Raw genomic sequence first — 19,694 nt, forward strand, 5'->3', positions numbered from 1 at the left:
TTTTTTGGGCCACACCCAGTAACGCTCAGGGGTTACTCCTGGCTATGTGCTCAGAAGTTGCTCCTGGCTTGGGGGACCATATGGGACACCGGGGGATCGAACCACGGTCCGTCCAAGGTTAGCGCAGGCAAGGCAGGCACCTTACCTTTAGCGCCACCGCCCGGCCCCCCTTTTAGCTCTTAAACCTACTCATTTTCTTTAATCCAAGATTCTGTTTCTTTTCCTTTCTCAATTATATTTTCCCTGGGTGATATTCATATCCTGACAATGGCCAGATTTGTTTCCATCAAGGAGTTCTTTCCTAGCCTGCGTGCCAGTGGTGCTAGACATTACTCACTCACTACCTTGAATTCAGCATGTCCTAAACCAGTTTCATCATCTTTCCTGCCAAACCTGTTCTTTCTGGGCTCCTTATTTTAATTTAATAACTGCCCCATCAATTTAATGACTCCAGCGAGAAACCTGAGACTCATCATATTCAGTTCCTTCCTTTTACTCAACCTTTCTCCAATGATCACAAAAGCTTATCATTCATTTCACCTCCTCTTTTGGATATAGACTTGAGGAGAGGGAAGAGGGGCTGGGCTTGGGGAGAGGAAAAGGTTGACTAGTGACATGGTAGATAATGGTGACAATTTTTGGCACTTTGTTTACAGTAAAGGTACAGTAGCTTGTTATGAAAAACAAAATTAATACTATAGTAACCATGTTACCTCAATTGTAGTTAAACACCAAATTTCCCTGGACTAAAGAGAGAGTACAGCAGGTAGGGTGTTTTGCCTTGCATGTGGCCAACCTAGGTTTGATGTCTGGCATCTGATATGGTCCTGAACTTGCCAGCAGTGGACATTGAGCTCTGAGATAGGAGTAAGCCCTATGCACAGCCAGGTGTAACCCAAAAACCAAACTCAAAACCAAACAACAAATTTCGTCCTTATCCTAACTCTCGTTGTCTTTTTGGTACTAAACTTCTATTCTGAATCTTATCACATAGTTGTAGCAACATCCTTCAGTTTGTGCCTTTGATCCCATGCAATGCTCTCCTGTCTTTCATAAAATGCACATTATCATGCTAGCTCTATCCAGTGGCTTCAGGGAATCATTCTCATTCTACTTGAATTTGCTTAAGGTTTATTTTGTACAGCCTAGATCATGAAGGCTTTGATTGGAGTTGCTGTCTTCACTGCTTTTCCTACCCAGCAGGTCTTCAAAATAACTCTTGCTGAAGTCTGTCCTACATGACTTATGTGTGGTCATAATCAAGTGGATGGTTGTCAGTTTGCATCTCACTTATTTCTCTTCATTTTTAAATATTCTTCTTTTTTTTTTTTGTGGTTTTTGGGTCACACCCGGCAGCGCTCAGGGGTTATTCCTGGCTCCAGGCTCAGAAATTGCTCCTGGCAGGCACGGGGGACCATATGGGGTGCCGGGATTCGAACCGATGACCTCCTGCATGAAAGGCAAACGCCTTACCTCCATGCTATCTCTCCGGCCCCCATTTTGAAATATTCTTTCCTGTAGGTCCCTAATATTGGGTCTGTCTTTTGTTTATATCTCCATCTCTTATATTTATGTGCCCACTGGTGCTCAGCAGTTACTCCTGGCTCTGTTTCAGGAATCATTCTAGTGGTGGTGGTCAGGGGATCATATGTGATGCAGGGATTTTAATCTTTTAAATCTTTGTTAGTGTTTTAATCTTTGTTAGTGTTTCTTCTGCTGTCAAGTCTCAGAGATCAGAATCCTGATCCTATGCCTCTTTATAGTAAATTATTTTAGATGTTCTCTTTTGCGTTCAAGTTTTACATTGTTGTTTGTATGCAGATGAGTAAAGTGAAGCAGCTTTGTAACTTCTACCCAAATCTCTGTTGAGGGCCATATATTTTCTTCACATCTCCAACTATCTGCCTCATAGTTCCCAAACTCTGCATGTCTAAAACTGAATTTTTGACCTTTCTTGATTTACTTTTCTTTTTTTTTCTGGGTCACACCCGGCAATGCTCAGGGGTTTCTCCTGCCTCTAAGCTCAGAAATTGCTCCTGGCAGGCTCAGGGGACCATATGGGATGCCAGGATTTGAACTACCGTCCTGCTTGCAAGGCAAATGCCCTACCTCCATGCTATCTCTCCGGGCTCATCTTTTTTTTTTTAACCTTTCTTGATTTTTGAGGCAAAAGGACACTGTTGACTTAATTAAGCACAGGATGTGATATGATGTGGCTTACAGTTTTTTTCCCCTCCTTTTTTTTTTTTTTTGTTTTTGGGCCACACCCTGCAGTGGTTCCATAGAAGCTGGGGCTCTCCCAGATCTGCTTAGCACCTCTGTGTTAAAGTCTGCTTAATTCCCCTCTTCTACTATTTTCATTTTCCAAAGCTCATTCCATGGGTTGTGGACCATAGATTGTGGGACATGATAGTGAAACATGATAGTGTTTAGCTGTAGTCACTTAAAAAGCTGGAGGTGGGGTACTTGACAGATAGCTGTGGGGATTGATCCCTGGCACTGCATGCTTCTAACCCCTGCTACTGAAGGCTGATAGTCTTGGAGGTGCCTGGATACCACTGGCATGGCCCTGGTTGTCCATTTAACTGTATAAGACATGAGCACCTCTGCGTATCTGGACCTGAGCTTTGAACTGCCTTTTCTGGTTAGCTAAGTATCCCTAGGAGTGACCCCTTAGTCCCCTGAACACTGCTTAAGAGGCCCATTCCTTCCAAAAAAGAAATATGGTGGGGTAGGCATGCACCTTAGCAGTAAAGCATATATTTTGCATGCATGAGATCTGAATCCTGTTCCTGGCATGGCAAAAACTTAAACAAAAAATGACTTTGGCTTGGATTATTAGATAGTGGGATAGATGGGGAGAAATATGTGATCTATCTTGAAGGAATATTGATAGAATTTATTGTGGGATAGGAAGGAAAGAAGAATCAGGATGACTTCTAAGTTGTCTTGATCAACTGGGTCAGAGCCATAATACAGTTGTCAGTGCACTTGCCTTGACATATGACTAGGTTTCTTCCCTGTCATATCCCATATGGCTCCCTAACCCCAAAGCTCTGCCAGGAATGATCTCTAAATACAGAGGAAGGTGTAACAGCAGTAGGGCATTTGCCTTGCTCAGGGCCAACCCAAGACGAACCAAGATTCCCATATGAGTCTGCCAGGAGCAATTTCTGAGCACAGAGTCAGGAGTAAGCCCTAAGCATCACTGGGTATGAACTAAACATACACACACCCCAACACACACACACCCAACACACACACACACACACACACACACACACACACACACACACACACACACACAAATAATGGCTTTGAGAGAAGGGAAAATAAGAGTGTAAACAACAGTTGTCTTTTCACTCTCAAAACTGATTATTCCTCTGGTTTTAATCAAGGAAAAGAATGAGTAGCAGAGGCAATCAATGACATTTCTGGAGACAATCATTTAACTATTCAAATGTGCAGATTGGCCTTTACTTCTTCAGTCTCAAGTGCAGGCTGGGAGGGAGGGTGCATAATTTTGGTTCATCAGGTATTATCAAAATGTATTGATTTAAAATCTGTTTTGCATATTTTTCTTTTATATTTACACTCACCCTATTTGCAGTGTGTCTCTCTCATAAAGAAATTTAAGAAAAAAATAAGAGGTTTTTCTCTGACTACTTCAGTTAAATGGGTACAAGAAATACAGAAACAAGAAAAGATTAAAATTTTCTTCCAGTATAATTAGGATTTAAAGATTTAGTTGGTGACTTGGTTATATTTTAAAGTTATAAACTATATACATACTCTTACTACCAATAAAGTTTTGCTGAAATAATAGTACAGCAGGTAGGGTTCTTGATGGGTTTGATCCTTGTCATCTCATATGACTCCTCAAGCCCTAATAGTGATCCCTGAATTTAGTCTGAAGTAAGCCCTGAGTACTGCTAGTTGTGGACCCCCAAAATTAAAGGTTTACTGGAGATAAATAGAAGATGATGTTAAGAAAAGCAGATTTTTTGCTGTAGTTTGTACTTTAAGACAGGCACATTTGCACATACATATTGAGTACAAATGCAACAGCTTCCATTTCTTTTTTTCTTTTTTTTTTTTTGGTTTTTGGTTTTTGGGTCACACCCGGTAGCGCTCAGGGGTTACTCCTGGCTCCATGCTCAGAAAATCGCCCCTGGCAGGTACGGGGGTGGGGGTGGGGGACCATATGGGAAGCTGGGATTCGAACCACAGTCCTTCTCATGAAAGGCAAACCCGTGGCTTGGAGGGACCATATGGGACACGGGGGGATCGAACCTCGGTCCGTCCTACACTAGCGCTTGCAAGGCAGACACCTTACCTCTAGTGCCACCTTCCCGGCCCCCGTTTTTTTTTTTTTTTTTTTAAAGAAACCTTAAAGAGAATACAACCTATAAGTAATAAAACATATTATCTGTAAAATTAACATTATTTTATTACTTTTTCACTTTTACCTCTTGCAAAACCCCATAGAATGATACGATACTTGGGACTGGAGAGTTAGCATGGAGGCAGGGTGTTTGCCTTGCATGCAGAAGGACAGTGGTTAGAATTCCAGCATCCCATATGGTTCCCAAACCTGCCAGAAGTGATTTCTGAGCATAGAGCTCAGGAGTAACCCCTGAGCGCTGCCGGGTGTGACCCAAAAAGAATGATACGATACTTATATTGAAAAGGACTTTAGAAGTTCTCATGGGGTTTACCTTGGATGCTGCCAACCCCAGTTTTATCCCTGCAGTGCCTCTGGTGCCCAAGAATAGCCATTGAGCACCTCTGTATGTGCCCTACCCCACAATAAAAATAAAATAAGTGATTGTTGAGGCAACTCCTACCTCAGTGCTTGGAAGTCACTTCTGGCTGTGCTGGGGGACCATGTGGTCATATTGGAGGTCAGACCTGGACCTCCTGTATGTGAAGCCTGTGTGCTTTCCAAACTCAGAACGAACTCTTTCTCTCTATTTTGTGGGGGGCACACCTCACAGTGCTCAGAGGTTGTTACTGGCTCTGTGCTCAGAAATGGCCCCTGGCAGGCTTGGAGGTTCATATGGGCTGCTGGGAATTGAACCTGGGTCAGCCACGTGCAAGGCAAAGGCCCTACTGCCATGCTATCGCTCTGGCCACATCTCTTTCTCTCTGCCCCTCTAATTTTCTTTTAGCCATTATTTAAAGAGTCTTTATTGGGAGGGGTGTTTTGGGCAATACTCGGTGGTGCTCAGGGGTTATTCCTGGCTCTGCACTCAGAAACTGCTCCTGGCAGTTTCAGGGGGCCATATGGATTGTCGGGAATCAAACCACCTTCTGTCCTGGGTCAGCCGTGTACAAGGCAAACCGCTGTGCTATCTCTCCAGCCCCTCAAACTTTATTTTAAAGTCTTGCAGCCATTCATAAACATTTAAGAATATGATGTTGCTGGGAGTTAACTCAAGTGGTAGAACACAGGCCCAGTATGCTCAAGGCCCTGAGTCCTAGTACCACATGATCCCTAGAACAACACTTGATGTGGCTATAATGATACCTGCCTCCCAGGCCTTTAGACCTGAACATGGTACTACTAGACTCAAGCACCGGCTGAGCATCATTGGAGGTGGCTCCTGTTTTTGTTTATTTATTGTTTGGGGCTGCTTGGTGATGCTCAGGGGTTACTCCTGGCTCTACACAACAGAATCACTTTTTTTTTTGGTTTTTAGGCCACACCAGGCATTGCTCAGGGGTTACTCCTGGCTGTCTGCTCAGAAATAGCTCCTGACAGGCACAGGGGACCATATGGGACACCGGGATTCGAACCAACCACCTTTGTCCTGGATCGGCTGCTTGCAAGGCAAACGCCACTGTGCTATCTCTCCGGGCCCACAGAATCACTTTTGATGGGAATCATAGATGATGTCAGAGATGAACCTTGATTTGCTGCATGCAATGCAAGAACCCTACTCGCTGATTATTTCTCTAGCCCTAGCCCCTGTTTTATAATTAAAAAAAAAAGAAAGAAAGAAAGAAAGAAAGGGCTAAGGGGATAGCTTAAAGTGCTAGTGTGCATATGTATATACTGGGGACCTGATCCTGGAGCATTGTACAAGGGTTAATAGCCCATGAACATTGATGGATATGACCTGAAAACAAAAACAAATCAGAGAATATGTTTTTAGCCCAAATCAACAATTTGAAACACCTCAAAAATTTGGAGAATGAACAGCAAACAAACCCAAAAGGAAGTAGAATGAGGGAAATAGTGAAAACTAGAGCAGACAACAACATAGAAGTCAAGAAAGCAATTCAAAGAATCATTTAAAACGGGTTTTATGGGGCCAGAGCAATGGTGCAGTGGTAGGGTGTTTGCCTTGCACGTGACTGACCTAGGATGGACCGCACCCAGCATCCTATATGGTTCCCCAAGCCAGGGTCGATTTCTGAGTGCATAGCCAGGAGTAACCCTTGAACATCACCACATGTGGCCCCAAAACCAAAAAACAAAACAAAATAAAATGGATTTTAAATTCCTTGAAAGAATAAACAAAATAGATAAACCTTTAGCTAGACTCAAGAGAAATAAAAAAGAAAAGAAAAAAGAAAATGTCCCAATAAAGTGAATCAGAGATGATAAAGGATTACAATGGACCCTTCAGTAATTTAAAATATAATGAGAAATTGGGGCCAGAGAGATAGCATGGAGGTAGAGCATTTGCCTTGCATGCAGAAGGACAGTGGTTCGAAATCTGGCATCCCATATGGTTCCCCGATCCTGCCAGGGGCGATTTCTGAGTGTAGAGCCAGGTGTAACCCCTGAGCGTTGCTGGGTGTGACCCCAAAACAACAACAAAAAAAGAGAAATCCTATCAGAAGCACATTGAGGAAAACATAGGTAGAATGTTCTAAGATTTGGACCTCAAAGGTGTCTTCAATGATCTGAGTGCCTACAGCAGTCATTAAAATAAAAAATAAACAAATGGGACTACATCAGATTAAATAGCTTCTGCATGACAAAAGAAACACTGGCTAAAACTAAAATATAGTTAATGAAAGTGGTGAGCTCAGTTAGGGAAATAACTACACTGACAACTATCATGATAATGATAGTGAGAAAAATAAAATCCCTGTCTCGAGAATCCCAGCTACAAACATGTTTGTAATCTGGTGCTTAAATAAAGATATTATTAAAATAATAAAAAAGAATGCCTGTTTTGAATACAGGCAGGGAGTGAGAGAGATGGATGATGGGGGCATTGGTGGTAAGAATGTTGCACTGGTAAAGGGTAGTGTTCTTTTTTTTATAACTGAAACCCAACTATAAACATGTTCGTAATCTTGGTTCTTAAATAGAGATATTAATTAAAAAAATAAAATACAGCTAGTGAATGGGAAAAATATTTGCATTCAGCACTTCAGATAAGGCTGGAGCAATAGCACAGCAGTAGGGTATTTGACTTGCACGTGGTCAGCCGGGACAGACCCGAGTTCCATCCCTAGCATCTCATGTGGTCCACCAAGGCTGCAGGAGTGATTTCTGAATGAAGAGTCAGGAGTAACCCCTGAGCACCACTGAATGTGGGCCCCCCAAAAAACAACAACAAACACTTCAGGTAAAGACTTAATATCCAGGATATATAAAGTATTAACAAAGACCAACAAAAAAAAATTCAAAAATCTTATCCAAAAATCAAGAGAGGATATGAACATACATTTCTCACAGGAAGACAAACGATGTCCAAGGGGCACATGAGCAAGTGCTCATCTTCCCTTCTGATTAGGAAATCCAAAGGAAGACAACTGAAAGATATCATCTTATACCAGTGAGAAACAGCACATATCAAAAATAGTTGGAACAATTTGTACTAGCAGGGATTTGCTGACAAAGGAACTCTCTTCCACTGCCAGTGGAAGTGCCGTCTGGTTTAACCTCTGTGGAAAACATTAGGTTGAGTCCTCAGCAGATTTAGACTTGAGCTGCCATGTTATCTTGCTATTCCATTTTTGGATATCCCCAACTTAAAAACCTTAATTCATAAGGACATATGTATATCATTATTCATTGTTGCAATGAGTGCATTAGTTTAGATATGAAATCAACCTTGGTGCCCAATGACAGATGAATGGATTATTTAGATGTACACACACAATGGAATACTATGCAGCTTCAAGTATTGATGAAATCATGCAGTTTGCAGCAACCTGGTTGAAATATGTTGAGTGAAGTAAATCAGAATCAAAAAGACAAACACAGGATGATCTCATTTGTGGCATACAAAATAGTTGTATTAGGAAAGTAATGTAGTAAGGGAGTCACTCATCAACCCAGAGCCTAGCGAGGAAAAGGACAGAGAAGAAAAGAATTCAAGGCTGGAAGGAAGAAGATGAGAAAGGAAAGTAATGGGAAACAGGGATCTGGGCTTCAGTTATATTGGGGATGCAGGAGAGTAGGATGGCTTTATGTCCAAAGCACAGACTCAACACTGAAAACATGAAAGTTTCACTAAAATGAAGCCACTGAACTTTAATGTGCCTGCCAAGGTGGCAGGTGGGAGAAAGTTGGTTGGGGATTGGGGGGGTGATAAGATAGGGGACATTGGATTGGTGTTGAAATATTTATGCCTAACACTCAACTATCAATAACTTTGTAAACCATGGTTCTTAATTAAAAAGAAAAAAAATAACTAAGGGCATAGTGTTCAGAGCAATAGTACAGTGGGTAGCCTTGCATGTGGCTAACCCGGGTTCAATCCCCAGCATCCCATATGGTCTTCTGAGCCTGCCAGGAGTAAGTTCTGAGTGCAGAGCTATGAGTAACCCCTGAACGCCACTGGGTATAACCCCAAAACAACAACAAAAATCAAACCAACAACTCCCCCCCCCCCCAAAAAAAAACCCAAAAGGGTATGTGTTTGGCTAATATTTCGAGTTCTTGAATTCAATCCCTAGCACATTCTGGAACACATTGTTCAGTGGGAGAATCCCTACCTGTGTATAAGGTCCTAATGCAATCTTATAACACTCCCTCCCCCACAAGAAAAATATGATGGGGCTGGAGCGGTGGCTCCTTGTAAGCGCTAGCCTAGGACGGACCGAGGTTCAATCCCCCGGTGTCCCATATGGTCCCCCCAAACCGGAGTGATTTCTGAGCTCTTAGCCAGGAGTAACCCCTGAGTGTCAACGGGTGTGCCCCCACAAAAGAAAAATATGCTATTTTAGGGGCCGGGCGGTGGCGCTGGAGGTAAGGTGCCTGCCTTGCCTGCGCTAGCCTAGGACGGACCGCGGTTCGATCCCCCGGCGTCCCATATGGTCCCCCAAGCCAGGAGCGACTTCTGAGCCAATAGCCAGGAGTAACCCCTGAGCGTCACCGGGTGTGGCCCAAAAAAAAAAAAAAAAACAAAAAAAAAAAAAAAAAGAAAAATATGCTATTTTAAATTAATAGTGTTTCCAGTAGGGTTTTTTTTGGGGGGGTCACACCTGGCAGCACTCAGAGTTACTCTGGTTCTATGCTCAGAAATAGCCCCCGGCAGGCTCAGGGGACCATATGGGATGCTGGGACTAGAACCACTGTCCTGCATGCAAGGCAAATGCTCTACCTTCCTGCTATCTCTCTGGCCCCTCCAGTGGGTTTTTATTATAGTAATCTTTTAAAATTAGAGATTAATCTATTTTGTATTCTTTGGTTTCTGGGGGCTATACCTGACATTGCTCAGGGGTTACTCCTAGCACTGCACTCAAGAATTACTCCTGGCAGTGCTCAGGATACCATATGAGTTGCTGGGGATTGAGTCTGAGTGTGTCATCTGCAAGGCAAGTACCTACATTACCTGCTGTACTATTGTTTTGGCCTCATTGGTATCATTTTATTTTTGGGGGGGGGCTCACACCCGGCAGTATTCAGGGGTTACTGCTGGCTCTACACTCAGAAATCACTCCTGGCAGGCTCGGGGAACCATATGGGATGCTGGGATTCGAACCACTGTTCTTCATATGCAAAGCAAATGCCCTACATACTATCTCTCTGGTCCCTCATTTGTATCTTTTTTTTTTTTTTTTTTTTTTTTGGTTTTTGGGTCACACCCAGCAGCACTAAGGGGTCACTCCTGACTCCAGGCTCAGAAATCGCCCATGGCAGGCACAGGGGACCAACTGGGAACATGGAATGCCGGGATTCGAACCACCGTCCTTCTGCACGAAATCAAACGCCTTACCTCCATGCTATCTCTTTGGCCCTCATTTGTATCATTTCTAAGGAAGAATGTATAGTTGTGAATTCAGTCATTTATGAGCAATGGTTTCAATATTATAATCTATCTTTCTGAACTGTTTGAGCCTGAGACAAATACTATTATGTCTCTCTAAAAGACAAAACTGACACAGTAAGCCTAACTTTCTCAGTTATCCATAATAATTAACACACAAACCAAAAGACAAGGAGTAACTGAATATTGGAAGCTCTCTCTTAATATACTGCGATTAAATCACTTATAGATGGAAAGAAGTCTTAACAGAGACTTTTTCCTTTAAATATTAGAGTAGGGGCCGAGTGATAGTAGAATTGGTTGGACGTTTGTTTGCTTTGTATATGGCCAACCCAGATTTGATTTCTGGTATCCCACGTGGTCCCCCAAGTACCATCAGGAGTAATTTCTGAATGTAGAGCCAGGAGTAACCCCTGAGCACCACCACATATAGTCAGTCCCCAAACGAAAGAACAATAACAAAGTCAAAGGAGAGGAGACTGCATTGAAAGAAAACAGCAAAATAAAGCATGCCGGGGAGTCTATTAACTTTTTTCATAAACTCTGTTCCCTTTGTTGTGATGACTGGGGTCACACATACTTGGTTGTGGGACTTCCCGGAGGTTGCACAGTTTAGTGGTAGTGTCTGTACACATGACCCTTAGGGTCACATGCTTCATCATGGTGCCAGTGCAAGTGGCATTTGGTGTGCACTGAGGATTTCCATGGCACTCATAGATGTGTTTCCTGGGGATCGCACTGCTTGCTGCCCTATTCACACACCTGCTGTTGAAGGTGCTTACTAGGCTCAAATGCTTTGTTTACTGTGCTTTATTTATTTGGTTTTATGCTGAGGAACTTTGTTTGACCTGGTTGTGTGCTGGAGACATGATTGCAGCACTAGGAGACCCAAACCGCTTAACCGTGTACTTGGGCATGTGGGTGCATGCACTAGGAATCACATTCATTTTCTCATGAGCACTCAAGGCTTCACTGCTTTTGCCACTGAACCTAACCTTGGCCCCATGGTAAGGAACTTTGCTGTGTGACCTCTGGCAGACAACAAATTGGGGGTGGGGGTGGTGTGTGCAAACCAAGCTATTTTCACCAATTTATCATTTATTTCTCTCAGTATCCAAAATATTTGCATTGGCTTATTAGCATATTTGCATTGGCTTATTAGCTGAGAGATATGTAAAAATAGAACGTTTAAAATAATTAACTAGATGTCTGCAGTTAAAGGCAGAAGATAAAATAATAGATGTGTGGGAGCACATAGTTGCCTTTTCCACAGAGGAAAACTGTATCTCCCTATTTTGGCATATATGTCACTGAAGCAAGCATCACTACAATTCCCTAAAGGAGCCTGCAGATAGTCAACAGCTGCTCACAACTTCACCTGACGACCCGTAAAGGAACTTAAGTGTAGTTATTTTTTTCTTGAACAAAACACTATTTAATTAACCAAATTGTTCATAATACAATCTTTTTAGGCATTAAATGTTCAAAAAACACATCATCACCAGGTTGACCGTCCCCTCACCAATGTCCCCTATTTTTCATTCACCATTATACCCTGCTTCTTTGCAAGCACAAACAAATTTACTGGAATGTAGATTTAAGGTTACTTTTAGGGTTACTTTCAACGCAGTTACTCTTAGCTATGTTCTGACTCCTAGAAACCCCTCTTCCACTGGGATAAGGACTTAGTACTTAGTTGAGTAAGGGGGCAATGTGATGATATAATTGGAAATAAGAAAAGAGTCTTGGAAGAATAGAACAACTTTTTTGAGAGTGGGAGAGTGTGCCCTTAGTTGAGATTCTCTGCCTTCCTATTTCTTCACTTAGGCATCTAACAGGTATTTGTCAAGTGCATCTGATGTGCACATTTTTCTGGTGCTAGCTTGAATGATGACTTAAGAGAATTGATGAGTCACTAAGTGGGTTTGCATCTAAACTGCCTGCCCTTGAGTCCCGATTTTTTTGTTGTTGTTGTTTGTTTAACTAAGTCACCTTGTGCAGATAACTGAATCTTTCTTAGTTCCCTTACTGGCAAATTGGGAATCAATTGGGAATCTAATATTGGTAATATCTGGTATTATAGTTGTGGTGAGGACTAAATGAATTCTTTGAGCAGTATTACTATTAAGTACACTCACATATACACACCCTCACTAATACCATGCTAACTAAATCTTAACAGTATAACATAGCTCTGTAATTTAGATTAGACTGATTATAGTTTGTATTTTTTTGGTGTTTTTTTTTTTTTTTAACTTTATTGATTGGTTGGTTGATTGGTTTTTGGGCCACACACAGAGGCGCTCAGAGGTTACTCCTGGCAGTCTGAGGAACCATATGGGATGCTGGGAATTGAACCGGGTCCCTTTTGGGTCTGCTGCATGCAAGGCAAATGCCCTAGCCCTGCCGCTGTGCTATCTCTCTGGCTCCTATAGTTTATATTTTTGATGCACAGCTTTGACAAATACAAATACTTTGACAAGTATTTGAGATCGTGTGGAGGCCTCCTGTAGAGTGCTCTATTTATGTGCAACATAACAGTACTGAAGTAAGGGTTCAGTTCGTATCCTGAGTCAAGGACTCAGCAGTATAGCACACTACTAGTCTTTTCTCTTTCATGTGTGAGGCCCTGGGTCAGATCCCTGGTATTACAAAAACAAAACAACAAAAACAAAACCATCCTTCATCACAACCAGCAACAAAAACGTCACTGGGTTGGCCCAAAAACAGGAAAAAAAAAAAAAGAAAAAAGAAATTGCTCCTGGCAGGCTTGGTGGACCCTATGGGATGCCAAGGATTGAACCAGGGTTGGTCCCAGGTCCAACTGACTACGTGCTACATTCTACCCCCTGTGCTATTGCTCACACCCTCCCCCCAAAAACCCAATCCTTTTTTTCTTTGTTTTTTGGGCCACACCTGGCGACTCTTAGGGGTTACTCCTGGCTATGCACTCAGAAATCACTCCTGGGGGACTATCGGGACTCCGGGGATCAAACCTCCCTGAATCCTCCTTTTGTTTTGTTTTGTTTTTGGGCCACACCTGGTTACATGCAAGGATTACTCCTGGCTATGCGCTCAAAAATCACTCCCAGCTTGGGGGCTCATATAGGATACCGGAGGATAGAGCCGCAGTTTGTCCTTGGGCACCTGCGTGCAAGGCAAATGCACTACCACTCGATATCGCTTTGGACCCCTTTTGTTTATTTGTTTTGGTTTTGATTTTTTGGTCACACCTGGCAGGCACGGACCATATAGGATGCTGGGATTCAAACCACCGAACCACCTTCTGTGCTGGATTGGCTCCTTGCAAGGCAAATGTCCTACAGCTGTGCTAAAACTCTATTCTTTTTGCTTTGTTTTGTTTTGGCCACACCCGTTGATGCTCAGGGGTTACTCCTGGCTATGCACTCAGAAATCACTCCTGGCTTGGGGGTACCATATGGGACGCCAGAGGACTTACTCCTGAATCTGTACCTTATATGTTGTCAACCCGGGTTTGATTCCCAGCATCCCATATGGACCACCCTTCCTCCCCCTCCCAGCACCATCAGGAGTGATTCCTGAGTGCAGAGCCAGGAGTAACCCCTGAGTATTGCCAGGTGTGACCCAAAATCAAACAAACAAAACAAAAAGAAGAAATGGTGTCAGATGCATATGAGGCAATTGCCTTAACTCCTGTACTATCTCCCTGTCTCCCCCTGTAGTTTATGTTTCCTAAGATCAGTTCTCAGTTTTTTTTTTTTTTGGGGGGGGCCACACCCGGTAACGCTCAGGGGTTACTCCTGGCTATGTGCTCAGAAGTTGCTCCTGGCTTGGGGGACCATATGGGACACCGGGGGATCGAACCGCGGTCCGTCCAAGGCCAGCGAGTTCTCAGTTTTGGTTGTATGTCTTTGAGTAAGTTCCTATTCATCTTTTTTCCCTATTTTTTTGATGGGGCTGACTTTTTTTTTTTTTAATTAAAGGTTTTTTTCCGTTTGTTTTTGTTGTTGTTTCTGGGTCACATCCGGCAGCGCTCAGGGTTTATTCCTTGCTCTATGCTCAGAAATCGCCCCAGCAGGCACAGGGGACCATATGGGGTGCCGGGATTCGAACCGATGACCTCCTGCATGAAAGGCAAATGCTTTACCTCTCCGGTAAAGAGATAGCAAATGCTATCTCTCCGGCCCCCACCTTTTTGTGTTTTTTGGGTCACACCCAGCACCCAGCAGCGCTCAGAGGTCACTCATGGTTCTGTGCTCAGAAATCGATTCTGGCAGTCTCGGGGGACCATATGGAATGCTGGGATTCGAACCACCATCCTTCTGCATGCAAGGCAAACACCCTACCTCCATGCTATCTCTCTGGCCCCTTTATTAAAGTTTTACATGTGCTCTTTATATATTGGATATTAGCCTTTGTCAGAAAATGGTGTGTTGGTTTCTTGTTGAAATTAATGCATGAGGACATTAATTATTCTTATTTAAGGTCTTACTCTAACATGTATACTTGCTTTAGGTATGAGTCCCCCTGTTCCCTAGTTCATTAAACTACTGCCTTTTCTTTGCGAAGAGTCTGGGTTTCTATTGCCCATTATTTGAGATTCCTGTTAGTGCTCTTGTGAATTCCTTTTCTCCTTAGGAATTTCTTCTTGAGAATACATCTGTTGGTTGCAGTACCTCTCTGCTGCCTTAGAAGGAGAGGACCAACTTCCTGTCTTCAGGAGGATCCTCTTCTACCATAGCATTAATGTCCACTCCGGGCTTAGTCCTGACTCGGTGACCCAAACTGGAGGTGCCACACCTTTCCCTCTGGTTGCAGTTCTCCCTTCTATAATGCTGGACCCAGAGAGTCAGGTGTGAGAGAGGCTGTTCTTTTCTGTAACTTCTCTGCTACCCCGCTAAGCCATGCAGTCAGTTCTGCCAACTCCTTGGAGCTCAATTGGCACTGAGGGCAGTCTCCCCCTTGCAGCAGCCCTTTCTTTTGGTGGTTTCTGGGGCTGTGGTCCCCTTCTGTAAGCGAATCAGCTTTTCGTTTTTCAGTGGTGTCTCAGAGTTTAGCCCATTAAAGACGTTTCTTACTTGAAGTATGAATTTTGTTAGCTGCAGGACTTTGGGGGAAGGGGACTTGCTCACATTGCTCAGCCTGCTTTCTCCATTCAGTTAGTGACTATGTCATATTGATCATGAAAGAATCTTTTTTTTTTTTTTTTTTTAGTTTTTGGGCCACACTCGTTTGACGCTCAGGGGTTACTCCTGGCTATGCGCTCAGAAATCGCTCCTGGGGGCCGGGAAGGTGGCGCTAGAGGTAAGGTGTCTGCCTTGCAAGCGCTAGCGTAGGACAGACCGCGGTTCGATCCCCGGCGTCCCATATGGTCCCCCACCATGAAAGAATCTTTTTTTTTTTTTTTTTTTTTTTTTGGTTTTTGGGCCACACCCGTTTGACGCTCAGAGGTTACTCCTGGCTATGTGCTCAGAAATCGCCCCTGGCTTGGGGGGACCATATGGGACGCCGGGGGATTGAACCGCGGTCCTTCCTTGGCTAGTGCTTGCAAGGCAGACACCTTACCTCCAGCGCCACCTACCCGGCCCCTCATGAAAGAATCTTAATGGAAAAGGAGAAAAATATTTCAAAACCAGAAAAAAAAATAAAATGATGACATCATTGAAGAAATGACGTTTTTTGTTTTGAAGAATCGAAGCAATTACAGGTGAAGGCTGGTAGTTTGAATATATAAGAACTGAAGCTTCAGTGCAACACAGACCAGGAATATATTTACCTGAAACCAAAAAGGCATATGCTAGTTCTATGTGGTTTCTTTCTTTTTTTTTTTTCCCTGCTCTTTGGGTACAGAAAGAAAACATGAGTTCTGAAATCAGTGTTTGCGTGGTGTGTTGCTTGGAGTAGCTCTGGCTTTTGTAGAGTAACTCCATAACAGAATCAGAGTGTGGAGAAAACAGAAGAAAATGTGGAGGTACATCTAGCAGTGCTCAGGACTTTCTGCTGGTTTTGTGCTCAGGGGTCACTCCTGGCTGGCTCAGGGGACCATATAGTGTGTTGGGAACTTTATCTGAGCCATCTATGTGCAAGGCAAATACCCTACCTTCTGTCCTATTGCTCTGGCTCCCAGAAAAATAAAAGATTTTAAATTACAACTCCAATACATTAGTTTCCACTGTTATTCCCTCAGTTTTTCTGTTTGTTTTATATTTTCCCATTATATGGAAATAAAATTAAATCGGTCATCAAAATTTTGTATAATCTCAATCTCCTATAACTTTGCCACTGTTGAGGCCTGTGTGATAGCACAGCAGTATAGTGTTTGGCGGCTGATCCAGGATGAACCTGTGTTCGATCCCCGGTACTCCATGGTCCCCCAAGTCAGGAGTGATTTCTGATTGCATCGCCAGGAGTAACTCCTGAGCATCACCTGGTGTGGCCAAAAAACCAAACCAAACAAACAAACAAAAAGAAACACTGCCATTGTTAACACTTGGATATTTTTCTTGACAGTATTTCATTAACCATAACTTAAAAAATTGTTTTCTGGGGGCTGGAGAGATAGCATGGAGGTAGGGCATTTGCCTTGCATGCAGAAGGATGGTGGTTCGAATCTCCGCATCTCTTATGGTCCCCTGAGCCTGCCAGGAGCGATTTCTGAGCATAGAGCTAGGAGTAACTCCTGAGTGCTGCCTGGTATGACCCCCCTCCCCCACCAAAGAAAGTTTTCTGTCTGAAAGTAATGTTAAAAATAGGAGAAAGCTCAAGAAACTAGTACTAAAGAGAATAAGACAAAAAATAATAGCCACCCAAAGACAACCATAATTAAGATTTGTTGTATATATTTCCTGCATATTTTTGTGAATACATATATTTTCTTTGTTAAAATGGTTTCAAATTCTAGTACTACTTTGTACCTTGCATTTGCAATATATCATGAATGTTTTCTCATGCTAGTAAATATTTTTATATATAATTTTAATATAATGTAGGATATGTATATTTAAGTATGCTTATTTATTAGCATACTTGCCATTGAACGTTCAAAATGTTTCTAATTTTATACCATTATAAGTAATATCATAGTATCTTTGTCTATGCATCTTTCCATGCATCTATGATTGTTTCTTTAGGAATAAATTCCTAGAAGTGGAATAGCTGGGTCAAAGGGTATGTACATTTTAATGCTCTTGATACATTAAAAATGTCAAATTTTAAGCTAATCACTTGTTATATTCTGTCTTGTATTGCTATCTAATTGTTTTACATGTTTGTCTTGTCTCCCTAATTAGAATTTAAGTTTCTTGAAGCTTCTTGAGGGCAAGGGAAGTTTTTTAATACATCTTATGTATCCTTTGACAGTGTGGTTTACAATGTTGGACTTATGTGTCATCAATAAATATTATATTGATTTAAAACTGTGTTTCTCTATATTTGGATGCCATAAGCCTGTAAATTAAGAATATATCCAGAGATTTGCAAATAATCTGTTTTTCTAAGAAAAATTAAACCCAGCAACCATTATTTTTTATAATGTGTCATTAAGTACAGTATTGTCTATTCATATTAATATCAAAAGTTTCTAATCTTCGAGCAAAGAAAGGACAGGCCTTTGAAAGAACTACATAAGCATTTTGAAAAACTCACTGTTTTATCCACATTTTTTGACTTGTGTTAAACTTTGAGTCTTCATTTTTGCCTTTCTGGGGTCTGCAACAGTTCGAAACTAGTGATTTAATTAAGACTCCTGCCGGAAAAGATAAGTTCTTCTGTAGCATAAATAGTTTTTTCCCTTGTCCAAGAGTCTGTCTTAGTTATACATGTGCCTATAATGCCATTTCATTGCAGAGTTGATGCTGCTCTGTGTACAAGTAATATATTAAGCAAACCAGACCCTGCTGATAAACCTCTCAGTATATTTTCATTGGCCAAAGCCAAAGGATGATTTGTAGGTTGGTGGAAAGAAGGCAGCTTTTAATGTCAGAACCTAAAAGATTTGAATTCTGGCTCTCATATTGTCACTTAATTTCCCTTTACCATCTTATATGTATGATTAAGATGACAAATTTTCCTTTGAGTGTTTTTTTTTTTTTTTTTTTGGTTTTTGGTTTTTGGGCCACACCCGTTTGATGCTCAGGGGTTACTCCTGGCTGTGCGCTCAGAAATCACTCCTGGCTTGGGGGAACCATATGGGACGCCGGAGGATCGAACTGAGGTCCGTCCTACGCTAGCGCTTGTAAGGCAGACACCTTACCCTTAGCGCTACTGCGCCGGCCCCCCTTTGAGTGTTTTTGGTACGCCCTCTTCATAGCATTTACTTCACTGCAATAAATTCAATGGTCTATTTAAATTTCTGCACTCATCACCAGTCCAGGTGCTCATGAGCGTAGGAGTATCAAACCTTTGCAACCCTCGAGCCAAGCATGAACTCCAGCATAGCAGGTGCTTAATGAAATCATTGTTGAGTCAATAAGGATTGTTGTGAGGATCAAAGGAAACAGTGTGAAAACACTCTGTAAACTTGGAACATATACTGATGCTAATTGTTTTTATTGCCCAGGAGTGTGATCTTTGGGAGCTATCAAAACTTTCAGAAAGGGGGCCGGAGAGATAGTACAGCAGCATTTGCCTTGCAAGCAGCTGATCCAGGACCTAAGGTTGTTGGTTCGAATCCCGGTGTCCCATATGGTCCCCTGTGCCTGCCAGGAGCTATTTCTGAGCAGATAGCCAGGAGTAACCCCTGAGCACTGCCAGGTGTGGCCCAAAAACCAAAAACCAAAACAAAAAAACAAAAAAACAAAAAAAAACTTTCAGAAAGGAAAATAAAATTAAATTGCCCATTTAACAGCCCTATAAAACTTGGCAGTTTTTATTACACATCAAAAAAAAAATAGTGGGGCCGGGAAGGTGGCGCTAGAGATAAGGTGTCTGCCTTGTAAGCGCTACCAAGGAACGGACCGCGGTTCGATCCCCCGGCGTCCCATATGGTCCCCCCAAGCCAGGGGCGATTTCTGAGCACATAGCCAGGAGTAACCCCTGAGCGTCAAACGGGTGTGGCCCAAAAAAAAAACCAAAAAAAAAAAAAATAGTAAGTTGAATAAGAAAAAAAAAGTAAGTTGGCTTTTTTTGAAAGTAAAGCAGTTTTATTTTAAAAGAAATTCAGTTAATGGATTTCAGACAATGGGTAGGGCTTTTTTCTTTGTTTTGGAGCCACACTTAGCATTGCTCAGGGGTTTACACCTGACTGCACTCAAGTTAATTCTGGCAGGCTTAGGAAACCATATGGAATGCCAGGGATAGAATCTAGTTCCAGCTCCTGCTTAGAGTTTTTGCTTTGCACACGGTAGATCTGGGTTGGATTCCCCCAGCAGCATCTCATATGGTCCCCCAAGCCTACCTAGAGTAATTCCTGAGCACAGAGCCAGGAGTAAACCCTGAGCATAGCTGGTGTGGCCCCAAAACAGAAGTTGCAACAAA

General features: G+C 42.4%; 2 protein-coding genes across 2 annotated transcripts in view; one reads left to right on the forward strand and one right to left on the reverse strand.

The window, feature by feature from the left end:
- Positions 1-19,694, reverse strand: part of UBE2H (ubiquitin conjugating enzyme E2 H) — a 325,238-nt gene that overhangs the window by 282,764 nt on the left and 22,780 nt on the right. The window lies entirely within an intron of this gene.
- KLHDC10 (kelch domain containing 10) overlaps positions 1-19,694 on the forward strand; it is a 72,360-nt gene that overhangs the window by 14,918 nt on the left and 37,748 nt on the right. The gene's annotated exons all lie outside the window — the stretch shown is intronic.

The sequence above is a fragment of the Suncus etruscus genome, chromosome 1 (assembly GCF_024139225.1).
Source record: "Suncus etruscus isolate mSunEtr1 chromosome 1, mSunEtr1.pri.cur, whole genome shotgun sequence".
Taxonomy (NCBI): domain Eukaryota; kingdom Metazoa; phylum Chordata; class Mammalia; order Eulipotyphla; family Soricidae; genus Suncus; species Suncus etruscus.